Consider the following 11,435-nt stretch of genomic DNA (forward strand, 5'->3'; position numbering starts at 1 on the left):
CAAGTGCTAGAAACTATACTAAACAAACAAACAAACCAACAAAATGGACAGAGAGAATCCTAGGACAAATGGCAAAAGCAAAACTATACAAAGTCACACAAAGAATCATACACATACACACAAAAAGAGAAAATGGGAAAATATATATATAGATATAAAAAGGAAAAGAGCAATGAAATCAATAAAAAATCTACCAATGATAATAAGCTCTAAATAGTAAACTAAGATAGACATAAAACCAGAAACAAATTAGATGCAGAAAGCAAACCCCAAGTCTACAGTTGCTCTCAAAGTCCACCACCTCAATTTTGGGATGATTCATTGTTTATTCGGGTATTCCACAGATGCAGGGTACATCAAGTTGATTGTGGAGATTTAATCCGCTGCTCCTGAGGCTGCTGGGAGAGATTTCCCTTTCTCTTCTTTTTTTCGCACAGCTCCTGGGGTTCAGCTTTGGATTTGGCCCTGCCTCTGCATGTAGGTCACCTGAGGGCATGGCTCAGACAGGATGGGTTTAAAGTAGCAGCTGATTAGGGGGCTCTGGCTCACTAAGGCCTGGGGAAGGGCATGGTATGGAATGCGGGGCAAGCCTGTGGCAGCAGAGGCGTGATGTTGCAACAGCCTGAGGCACGCTGTGTGTTCTCCCGGGGTGCACTGTGTGTTCTCCCGGGAAAGTTGTCCCTGAATCACAGGACCCTGGCAGTGGCGGGCTGCACAGGCTCTCTGGAGGGGAGGTGTGGAGAGTGACCTGTGCTTGCACAGAGGCTTCTTGGTGGCTTAGCCTTTCATGCCCGTCTCTGGGGTCCACACTGATATGTGTGGCTCGCGCCCATCTCTGGAACTTGTTTAGGTGGTGCTCTGAATCCCCTCTCCTCGCACACCCCGAAACAATAGCCTCTTGCCTCTTAGGCAGGTCCAGACTTTTTCCCAGACTCCCTCCCGTCTAGCTGTGGCACACTATCCCCCTTCAGGCTGTGTTCACACAGCCAACCCCAGTCGTCTCCCTGGGATCTGACCTCTGAAGCCTCAGCTCCCAGCCCCCACCTGCCCCTGTGTGTGAGCAGACAAGCCTCTCAGACTGGTGACTGCTGGTCGGCATCAGTCCTCTGTGCGGGAATCTCTCCACTTTGTCCTCCGCACCCCTGTTGCTGAGCTCTCCTCCGTGGCTCCAAAGCTTCCCCCCTGCCCACCCCCCCATCTCCGCCCGTGAAGGGGCTTCCTAGTGTTTGGGAACCTTTCCTCCTTCACAGCTCCCTCCCACTGGTGCAGGTCCCGTCCCTATTCTTTTGTCTCTGTTTATTCTTTTTTCTTTTGCCCTACCCAGGTACGTGGGGGAGTTTCTTGCCTTTTGGGAAGTCTGAGGTCTTCTGCTAGTGTTCAGTAGGTGTTCTGTAGGAGTTGTTCCACGTGTAGGTGTATTTCTGATGTATTTGTGGGGAGGAAAGTGATCTCCACATCTTACTCCTCAGCTATCTTGAAGGAGCCTCCAATAGTGTATTTTAAAATTAGCCCTCCATGGCCTGGGGTTCAGGGTTGTTCAGAAGGTGCCAGGAGTATGAAGAGAAAAGGGGAAAGATGGGCAGACACGTGCTCCAGTAAGAATTAGGAGAGAGTGGTTTAGAAGGGTAAACACTGTGGATTCACCCCACACTAAAAAGGGGAATAATTCCAAAGATCAGGCTTCTAATATGGTATCAACTTTGCTTGATTAGTCCAGGAGTTAGCAGGTGACCTGACCCTGTAGATCAAATGCCTTTGGTAACTACAGCTTCATAAGCAGGCATGGATACTTCGGATAATAAGAGGAATGGCAACAAAAGTAACGACAACAGCAGCAGTAATAGCAATTACAGCAATGATAGTAATAGTTATATGAAAATTTATCAGGCTTTAGCCACTAAGTGCTATATATGTATCAACTTATTTTCCTCAAATTCATTTACTCACTTGATAAACATTTATTGAATGCCTACTATATGTAACGTGCTGTGAACAAAATACACAAAAGCCTCTGTCGTTAAGAAGTTTATTTCGGTGAAGAAAATTTTTTTTTGCCTTTATTAAATCAAGGTGCCAGAAGAGGTCGCAGTGAGAAAGCGAGATTTAAGTAAAGACTTGAAGGAGAAGCCACATTAGCAGGTAGGTCTCTACAGGGGGAGGGTTCCAGGCTGTGGGAAGAGCTAGAGCAAAGTCCTAAGTGCAGGAGTTTGCCTTTTGTGGTCGAGGAGCAGGGAGGAGCTCATTGTGACTGAAGCTGCATGAGTGACTCAGGGGAAAGTGGGAGGGGCTATCAGCAGAGCATAACCGGGTGGAGCAGCATGGAGGACATTGTAAGCCATTATGAGGACTTGAACTTTTACTCTGATTTAAATGTGAAGTCTTTACATGATTTTGATCAGAACAGTGATTTGGTCTGACCAAATACGAAATGGATCACTCTTGGGAGTCATGTTGAGAATACATTTGTGGATTAGGAAGACTGATTTGGAGACTTTTGAGACAGTGGTGACAAGGACAAGAGTGATAGCCATGGAGGTAATGAGGAGTCGTCAAATTCTAAGTTTATGTTGAAAGGACAAGGAAATCAACTTATCTAAGGTTACAAAGCTAATAAATGGCTGAATTGGGAATTGAACACAGGCAGTACAGACTCAAAGATAATTCTGATATGCAGAATAACCTGACCAATAAAAAAAGATGGTGAGAAGATAGGTATCAACTCAGTAAAAGGCAGAACTTTCTGATAATTATGCCTGAAAGGCAGTGATTTTCTATGATTAGAGGGATTTAAGTGTAAACTAGAAAGCTATTTGTCTTTGATAGTAAGGGAGTGAGGGGATTCATGCATTGGGGCGGGGTGGGGGGAGTCATAAAATTACTTTTAGTCCCTTTCTAAGATTCTATAATCCAAATACAGAGTGACACAGTTTATACTGTTTGTCAGAAGTAGACAATTCTAACTAATAATTACTACTATTTTGAAAACCACTTTCTTGACTTCATCTCTTATCCTAAGGCAGAAACAATGCTTGGTTTGGCCTCTGCCCTTAAAGAAAGGATGCAAACTTGATATATCCGATAAATCTCTGTTGTGACTCTAAATGAACCCATGAAATTGCCCTTTTAAATGCAAATTTGAAACATTTGTGTGTTTGCGGTGCCAATGCTGCTATCAGAGTTTGGAGGATATAAATTCATAAAATAACAGATGCTGGTCTCAGATTAGGATTCTCCAAAATCATTGCATAAAACCCTTCAGTACTCCTTTGGGCGTCTTGGCTAATAGTTCATATATCCCAGGTGCCATACCCTGAATGTGTGTGTTGATGGTACACCACTTGAGTATTATATTTGTGTTTGTGTTTATGAAATAGACACAGCTCTGTTCCTGCTTATAGCTGTGGGTTGATGTGCTGGGAGGTAATCTAAAGATGTTACTTCATCCAAATGTTTTAAATGTTCTTTAGCATAATATCAAAGCGTTCTGAAGAAATTCCTACTGGAGGTCATATGTCCCACTGCAAGCAACATATAACAGGTCTATAGAATCTACCAACTACTCCCAGCGTATTCGGTGGGACAGGAAATGTGGAAATCTGGGAGAAACTTTTTGGAATATTTCTAATTGGACTAAGAAAAGATAGGAAAGAATAGATGAATGCATGATGTTTGGTGGAATGGGAAGAGGAGGAAGCAAAATGAAGTTGAAGTAGATCCTGGCAATTGACAAAGAAATGCCAGCGCCCGTATTTTGGATGAAAGTTTCTTGAAATTCAACCTGTCTCTGAAGGTGGGATATTGTAGGTTAGTATGCTTTATCTGAATTTGGGTATATCTGGAGTCCTATTGGTTAGTCTTCTCAAAGAAGGAAAACTAAACTCAAAAAGAACAAAGGGAAAAAAATACCCCTTCCCCACTACATATGGAATAGAATCTTGGATTATGTCCCTGTTGGACTTGATTCTGCTCTTAAAACTACAAAAAGTAAACCTGGTTCTTCTTTACACTGGTGGTGGTGGTGGTTGTGGGGCGTGTGTGTGTGTGTGTGTGTGTGTGTGTGTGTGTGTGTGTGTGTGTGTGTGTGTGTACTTTCATCATGCAGATGTTCTAAGATAAACAGAGCCATTAGTTACATGAGGCAATTTACCAGCCTACTATAGAGTATAAGTTCAGATCTTAATGGTGACTTCTTGTTATTTGGGACTGTTTGAACGGCATATCAAAGGAAGAAAATCTCAAATAAGTTGTCTAAATTTAGTAAAGAAACCTCTTCTCCCTGGTGGTTTTGCTTTGTATTTCTTTTGGAGCACCGTAGACATAATAGATAGCATTAAGAAATTTGGGCCTGATACTGTACTTTGTGAAAAGCTGTGACTTTCTTTTCACTTTTTGTTTGATACTAGCAACTAATGTCTGAATCATGAAGCAAGACCATATCGATCTTACTTCTTGTAATGTAAAATTGCACTCCCACTTGGACTCTTGCTGTTTAATTCATAGTGCAATTTTAATGAATTCTTTTTTTTTCTTTTTTGTTTTCTTCATGTGTAGCATGCAACTTACATATTCTATTAGAATTTTAGGTCAACTTTTATAATTCCCCAAAATTAATTGTGGAAAAGTTTTGCTTCGTAAATGTGTACATGTAGAGAACTAGCACCCCCTAGTGTATTAAATGCCCCCAAAGATTTGATTTGGCATTTAATAAGCTAATAACAACAAACAGGAATGTGTCCTAATGGGCAGGTTATTTGTTAACTTTTATCACTGCCATTATGACATATTTAGGCACAGGGCAAGCATGTTTTTAAGTTAATAAAAATCATAAATGGACGAAAAGGATGGAAGTCACATTTCAAATATTGAATCTAAAATTAGATAACCATTGTTGGCTATTTTAACTGTTTGTAATATTTCAAGGCTGTAAAATAAAACAGTAATCTGTGGTCATGTTGCTAATTTTCTAAATTCTCTTTCTTTTGGAAAATTTCAGCAAAATACTTAATTGTTTATGGAAGACTATAAAACTGAAAGTGTTTAGGATTTCTCCTCTTTTGGTGACTGTTATACTGTGTGTTGCTTAATGAAACTGTAAACTGAAAATTACAGCTTCATTCCAGAGAGTAAGAGGACTTATTCCAACAGATGGCATCAAAACACCGGTCTAAACTGTATGATCGCTGATTGTTAATTGCATCTGTAAAACAATCCTTTTAAACAGAGTAATGCATTTTATCATACAGATTATAGTTCTACGCTTTTTGGTTTTTCAATGTGTGTTAACATTTTCTGCTCCAATGTGAGATTTAGTGCTTGCATAATTATCAGATTAAACAACAGTGACTCAATCATTTTTAAGAATGTGCATAAGGAAGATAGAGAACCATGAATCACATTTTTTTTTTTTAGGGCATGCTATTTGAGAAATGTTTGGGTTCTTATTTCATTATATAAAACAGGAAGAATGGGCTGGATCTCACCCTCATCAAATTAAAATAGTGGAAACCTATAAAAAGATCTTAAATATATGGTAAACATATACTGTATTTTTAAATATATCTCACTGTAGATGAAAATATGTTTAATCTACATGGATATTTTGAATGAAAAGGAAACATATGAGGCACATAATAAGAAAGGACTGTTCTCTGAAAGATTTAGAGATGAAGGCACACAGTTTCCTTTTAGAAATGGTTGTAGTGAAATCCTACACAGAAGCAGAGGGGTGGGTTTGACAACATCGTGAATATCCTTTCAGTAAGATTCTTTTGTTATAGATGGCATGGGGAAGAGGGAATATGAAGTCTTGATTCTTTTTTTTTTTCAGACTGAAAAATAATTTTAATATAAGCTGCTTTTATAATTACAGAAAACGCCTGTGTGGTAGAAACAATGTCCAATTTCATAAAGGCAAGCTACATTCTTGGCATGACAGAAATACTCAATAACAGTTTATTTAAGGACTTGATTCTTTTGTTAGTTCTTCAGCCTAGGTGATTTAGAACTTGGAGCCTGAGTTAAGAGATGTGGAGAGAATAATTTAACATTCATGTCATCATGAGGCAGTTTTTTTGTTTGTGGGTGTCACATGTGATTTTTCTTACATCTAACATATTAAGTGTAAATGGAATTAATGGCCCCCCAAACTCTTCCTATTTTGATTCCTGTGTAACCGACTGGGAAGGGACTATCAGAGTAAACTTGCTTGTTGAACTGGAAATATGCACTTAGTAAATCAATTTGTAATGATTCCACTTCTAAGTTTTCAGATATCTTTATCTGATATATAAGAGCCACTAAGATAATGCCTGATGAGTGACCCTTCCTAAGTGAAGTATTATCAACCATACAGATTCTAGATAGAAAACATCAAAACCAAGAACATGAATGTAACCACAAAGGATGTCTAAGCAGCAAAAAAAAACATATCTTTAAAAATCTACAATAAACCTTTGCCCAGAGCCCACTTTTGTTTTTAATTTTGAAAAGAATTCTGACAAACAAGTTTTTCTGATTTGTAGCTACAACAGATTACAAAGGCAAGTTACTGGTGACAAAAGCACATGGAGTGACTTCCAATGCCTCACTCTGAAGAAAGAGCTGGAAAACTGTATTAACAAATCAAAGAAATATTGATATTTATTAATTACCAAGGGGAAAATAAGACCTTGGAATATCCTGGCAGATGCCACCTCAATGGAGTGATCAAGGTTAACATCGCCAGTAATAAGATACATTGCATCATGAACCCTGATGTACCAAAGAAAGGGCACACCCTGACATCTGTGGTATCTTTGCCCAAAATGTGTAGTCTCAATATAATCATTGGAAAAGTCAGACACAGTTAAATACATTCTGCAAAATATTGACCAGTCCTCACCGAAAGTGATCAGATCATGGTAGACCAGTACAGACTGAAGATCTGCCACAGATTGGAGGAGACTAAGGAGACGAAATAATGAAACTCGGTGTGAGAATCTGGTTTGGATCCTGGAACAGAGAATGGGCATTAGTGGAAAAACTGGTAAAATTTGAATATGGCTGCAGTTTAATTAATAGTATTTTATTGTACCAATGTTAATTTCTTAGTTTGATGATTACATTGTGGTTATTTAAGATAATAGGATTGGGGAAGTTTAGTGAAGTGTATATGTCAAGATTCTCTATACTATTTTGCAACTTTTAATTAAGTCTAAAATTATTTTAGGATGAAAAAATTTAAATCCTATACAGCTCAAAGTGTAGAGTAGTCTGAGGCCACTTAATGCAGGGGTAAAAAACCTGAGATGTGTAAAATAATTATTGATATTCAATATGATGAGTGCAAGGAAGAGTTATTTTCATTATCATTTGTTTAATGTAAATCAGAAAGCACATAATACAGTTTAGAAACATTTTTATTAAAATTTTTAATATAAAAAGTTTTGAAACTGTAAATGAATAAATTTCAATTATTTGGGAATTCTACTTTTTGGAAAATTTTATTCATTAATAATGTATAATGAACCATTATTCTACCATAAGAATTTTCCTACCTGTGCCAGACACTACAATTCCCCCTCAGTCCTCTACCCAAAGATAGATAAGGTGTTATATATCTTGTAGCAGCTGTGTGGCTATGTGATGTTATCCAGATCTTAATTTGAACCTGTAATTTAACTAATTATGAAAGTTGAGCAATAAGTTGAAGGAGTTCCATCACACCTTGATCTTGATACTGTGTGGAAATGGGAAATTCAAATGATTTCCTTCAAGGCTTATCTCTGTTCTCTGCTTTACAAACAGAAGTGGGAGATTTGAGTATTTATAGAACAGTTAGTGGTAAACAATTCATAGTTCTAACCCCCAAATCCATTTACTAATATTCTCTTATTTTTCAATAAAGAGAGACAATCCGAGTTTTCACTAAAATCCATGTAAGATGACCCTGAATGGAACAAAGGGTAGAAAGCTCCATTCTTCTGGGCAACTTAATAAGCAGTAGAATCATGCTTCTTTCATGCTTTTTCTTAGCCTATCATTTAGCAAATAAGCCTGAATTTCTCTCATGTATACCATTACACTTATTTGTGTGAGAGAAGCTTATAACAAGTATTAGTTGAACGCCCACCGTGTATTCAGTTTGGGTGAGGTGCTATAGGATTCAGAAGTGTGCTCTAGTTCTTCTGTGTCTTTTAAGAAACTCTTTAAAGACCTCATGGGGTTTACAAGGTTAAAGAACATGTACAATTGGATATCAACAAGATTGTATTCACTTAAGTGTTTATACCAGTCGTTTCCAACCTTATTGAGATCAAAGATTCTTTTTTAATGTCAGATGTTTCACAAACTCTATCTGATAGTTGATCCATGTTCAGCACTTGGAATTTAAAAAACACATAATGGCAGAAAACAAACATGAATTATTTCAAATTAATGTGTATTTCATTAGTCACAATAGTATCTACTTATTTTGAAAAAATGGTAGCAACTACCTGTGAGTTGCATGTAATTTAGTATATGCTTTGGTACATGTAGGGATCCATAGCCCATGAATTCTTCCCCTGCCCACCCCATGGGTGCTTGTCCTCAGGCTGTGAGCCACACTGCTAGAGCACAAATCCTATAGGAATCCAATTGGAAAAGCTTGGCATTTTCAGGGAAATCATCAGAGGCCCCCTGGTGGGGTTTAAGGTGTGCCTCAGAGGTTAGGAAAAGCTAGAGTATGCCCAAGGGAAGTCATGGAGAATCAGGAATGAGGTAGGAATATTGAGAGGCAATGAGGAACCAAGGCAATGAGGACCCCCAGGGAGGGGTATGTTGGGGAGTCAGAAAAAATAAAATGGGTTAAATGAGGCAAAGGGAGATTAAGGAGATTCTTGAAATCAAGCACAGGAGCTACAAACTTCCGTTAAGACAAAGCACTGGACCAGGACTCAAAGGAGTGGGTTGTAATCCTGGCTCTACAATTACTAGCCTTAGGCAACTGATATTTTGGATCCTCAATTTTCATCATTAGTATGACTGGGATAATAATACCTACCAGTCAGAGAAGAGAGCATCTGTGAAATATCCTAGTGGGCTTTCACTCTATTTTGGTTGCATCTGAAATAGGGAACTATCTAAGATCATTGAACAGGGAATCAGCATGATGAAAGTGATATATTAAAGAAGATTAGTTTGGCAGCTATGTGCAGGTTGGATTAGAGTCAGGGAAGCCAATAAGAAAACTGTCTCAGTGATCCAGACTCAAAGACTGTGAAAATAGGGACAAAAGGAGGTTGAGATGAAAATTGATTCTATTTTTTGTTTGATAAGGTATCAGGGATGAAATGAATCAAAAATGATCTTGAGGTTTTGAACAGCTAGTGACTGTAGAAATATGGCTGAAACACTGAAAAAGAAAAGGAAAATGGAGAGGAAGGTGATTTGGAGGAAAAGGATGTTGGGTTTGGACATGGTGACTGCTATGTGAGAGCCAACAGTCAAGTAGAAGTTGATGCTAAACTATTGGGAATGTGCAATTGGAGTGAAGGTGAAGTTTGTGCTAGAGATGGCAAGGTATGGGAGTTAGAAGCCTAGTGGTGACAGCTGAGCTGTGAAGTGGATGTGCCACTTAATAGAGATTATAAACACAAAACCAAGGATCTAGAATGAAGCCTATGTGATACTTTCTCTTGAGAAATGTTTCCAAAGGCTGATCAAAATATTACTCTGTAGCTAATATAAGATGGAATTGAGTTTTAATCATCTTACAGGGGTATTTAACTTTTATTTTTTGGTTGTTTTAAAATTCTGATGATCCAAAGGTATATAAACACATTGTTTTTCCTTTCAAGGGAATGACTGATTGCTTGCTTATAGCACTCCTTCTAATATGAGGCATTGAAAGATACTCCTTTTGGGTCGTTTCTTCCTGAGTTATGGCAAGGAAGTAGGGCAACATTGTTGGAACTGCTGGCTGGCAAAGCCACTCACGACAAGCCTGTAACCAGTGGGGCTTCTCTGGTGTTCAAACTTCCTCATGATCTGACTTCTTCCCAGACTCGTTGTGTAATACTGCCCAGCTCCTTCCAGCTGCATGAGTTGGGACCCCAGGTATGCCAAGTCTTATGCTAGCTCTGAGCTCTCACTCTCCCTCTACATGGAATGCCCTCCTCTTTCAATCCTTCAAGACCCAGTTCCAATGCCTCCTCTTTTCTGAGCCCCTGTTGCTAATTCCCCAGTGAGAACGAATCCCGTCTTCACTGGTGCTTCCACCTCTGTGACACACTCCTTCCAGCCTACATTGCATCATCCTTGCTTGTTTACATCCTTGTCTCCCCACATGGCTGTGAACCCCAGACAGCAGGGGATGTGTCTGACTTGAGTGTATACCCCACACAGTGCCTAGCCTAGTCTCTCACTCACTGCTTGTCAAGTTGAGAAGATGACATTTTTCCTAGCAACATTTAGTAAATCAAAAAGGAAGAAAAGCAGCATTGGGAAGAAGGGAAAGAAAAGTCCTCTGTCTTTAGTTGGAAATTGAACTAAGCAAAAAAAGGAGCTGGTGACGGTGATAGGGTAATAGCCATTTCTGTGGGTGGCCCAGGAGAAAGAAACAGGAGCTTGCTGGAGAGTAAACATGTACGTCTGATTTCTGTGGAGCTCTGAATCTTGAAGCATTGGAAGCATGTGTTAAGGACATGACTCCTCTGTGGAGAGTTTTAGGTAATGTGGTGAATTTTAGGAGAATTATTCAGTCAGGGTGACCATGTTGTACAGGAGGTGGGCAATAGGTTGTAAGGCCCAGAGAGGGGCAGCGGGGGGTTGTGGAGTGGATTGAAAGGAAGAATGTCCAGTCCAAGTGCAAAAACTAAATATCTGAGAACTTAAAACTTCAAAATGGGGTACAAGAAAAGTAAATGGGGTAGAGGAAAAGTAAAAGTAAAATGAGGTTATTTTGGAAAGAGAAAATCCATCTCAGGTTTGATTAATTCAACCCCCAAATTATCAAATGAGTAATAACCTATCACATTTGGTTAGAGCTATAGAGCCTTCAATTAAATAGAGGCTGAACATTTAAATTTGATTAAGTAAGGTGACTTCTAATAATACAGGCAATTAGCCTGTGGAATGTGCAGGTGGAGAATGAGAAGGAGGAAACAATGCTGCATTTTGAAAGCTGGTTTAGTGATTTTTAATACAATAATACCTTAGGCTTTTATAGAACTTTCAATTTACAATACTTCTTAATCTTCATTATCTCATTTGAGCCTCGCATCCCCCTGTTGGGCAGGTAAAGAAAGCCATGCTCCCAAAAATGGGCAGAAGACCTAAATAGACATTTCTCCAAAGAAGATATACACAGATTGCCAACAAACACATGAAAGAATGCTCAACATCATTAATCATTAGAGAAATGCAAATCAAAACTACAATGAGATATCATCTCACACCGGTCAGAATGGCCATCA

This window comes from Physeter macrocephalus, chromosome 1 (assembly GCF_002837175.3).
Source record: "Physeter macrocephalus isolate SW-GA chromosome 1, ASM283717v5, whole genome shotgun sequence".
NCBI lineage: Eukaryota > Metazoa > Chordata > Mammalia > Artiodactyla > Physeteridae > Physeter > Physeter macrocephalus.